Below are 2,072 nucleotides of genomic sequence, written 5' to 3' on the forward strand. Positions count from 1 at the left end.
GTCTATGCCCTGGCCACAAGCACCGCAGCATATTACACTCATAGTGGCTTATAACTTTGGGTCAAAAACAAATTTATAAGGAACAATGTTATAAGCCAGTATGGGTGTGATATGCTGCGATGGTTGTATTTATCATGTTATACTTACTATTTGGTTTAGTAACGGGAGTCCATGTTTTTCTTGTTCATTTCTGTGATAAAAGAAAATAGAATGTTAGTATTAGTATTTTATAAAGACTTATTACATTGTACAATCACAATTTTTTCTTTTTTTTGACCCTCATATTTTGTAGATGACAAACCAGAGTACTGTGCAATTTGCTCATTTTCTGTGTTTGTTGCTAAAATCATTGGGTCTGTGGGAGAAAAAAAATCCATGTTGGATTAAAAAAAAAACCTTTTTCTGTTATGCTACAGTTTATTTGTTTGTTTGTTTTCAGTGTTTACTTGTTGTTTCTGGCTAATGCTTTATACATTGGATTGTTCCAGTTGAGCAGTAATATATTAGGTAGTTGTTTGGATATTGTAAAATTTCGGAGCAGTTAGATACCAGTAGGCGTATTCTAACTGTTTATTTTTTATATAATTTCGTGGTATTGCTTTATCTATTTGGATATTTCTAAATTTTGGGACAGTTAGATACCAATTGGCGTATTCTAACTGTCTATTTTTTGCTCTTATTTGGATATTTCTAAAGTTTGGGACAGTTAGATGCCAATTGGCATATTCTAACTGTCTATTTTTTGCTCTATTTGAGTGGTATTAATTTATCTGATTAGTTGTTGTAGCATCTTTGGGCAGTTAGATAGCTTTTGGAATATTGTGACAGTTTATATTTTTTTACTACAAGTGTACTTAAGGTTTAAGTACAGTTTAGTTATAAAATTTTGGTTTTAAGAACATTAAATAAGCGTTTGTAAGATTTGCTGGTAATCTCTGCTTTAGAGTAGTGGTACTATCATTACATTCAAACCATCCACATTTCATTTTATATATGCAGTGTAGTGCCCTGAGTTGGTTGTGGCTCCTGTGTGGTAGACTATACCTATTGTTGTGAAGGTTTTCCTACCAAGTGATATTTGACCATGTGTGAATCCAGTCAGCTTGCAGTTCCTTTTGGTACCATCTGTATTGTAACGTTGAAGCATTAGTATTACATATTTACTATGTGTTTGTATTACTAACGTGGAGCGATTATCTGAATTGCAGGTTGAACATAATCTACCGTGGTTTGCATTTTGTACAAGTTGCTGAAATAGAACGGATTCACAATTAGGTATTGATATATACACAAAGCGCTCATTGGGGATTTGTTCTTGTGTCACATTGTTGCAGAGAGTGCATGTATGTTTCCACATGTATGAAATCTGGAAGATTTAATTTATAGGTATGTTTTTGTTTTCCAGTACTAATAGTAAGTACATTAGAAATTCTTGTCGATCTTCCTGTGAGTTTATAGTGAATTTCACCATTCCAGCACAGTAGTCCAATTGTTTTCTTATTCCATAAACACTATACGTGTTGTCAGGATTGTTTGCTGCATTTCTGTGAAGTACTAACATTTGCAAACACAATGGGTCTGAACTGTGTAAGTAAATGTTCTCAACAATTGGTGGTAATTGAAATAGAATATTCATTGCTACATTTGCGTAGCAACTTACACCAACTATATTTGAGAGTTTAAATGGACCAGGTAGTTCTGTATCTGACAGCTTTTTTTGGAGTGTGTCTTCCTTCTTTGAAGAAGTACCTGGTTTACTTTCCCTAATTGATTTTTTTTTGCTTGTGGCACTTGATGAAGTATTACTTTCTTTTACTCTCTTTGGAGGATTTGCAGTGACATCCTGTTGCTTTTCTGTTTGATTTATTTTTCTTTTATAATGTTTTACTTTTTGTGGAACAGAATATGTGTTTAGATGGGGCGTGTATAGTGAACGAAGTCTATTGTATTCTAAAATGCAAGGAATATGAGCGTTTATTTTACTTGCATCAAAGTTGATTAGAAATAGACCCTCAAGTGTACGAGCATGACAGTGCTACGTAGCTCATGCCTTCTTTAAATACTGTGTTACC

The sequence above is a fragment of the Ambystoma mexicanum genome, chromosome 10 (assembly GCF_040938575.1).
Source record: "Ambystoma mexicanum isolate Mex_15411 chromosome 10, UKY_AmexF1_1, whole genome shotgun sequence".
Classification (NCBI taxonomy): Eukaryota; Metazoa; Chordata; class Amphibia; order Caudata; family Ambystomatidae; genus Ambystoma; species Ambystoma mexicanum.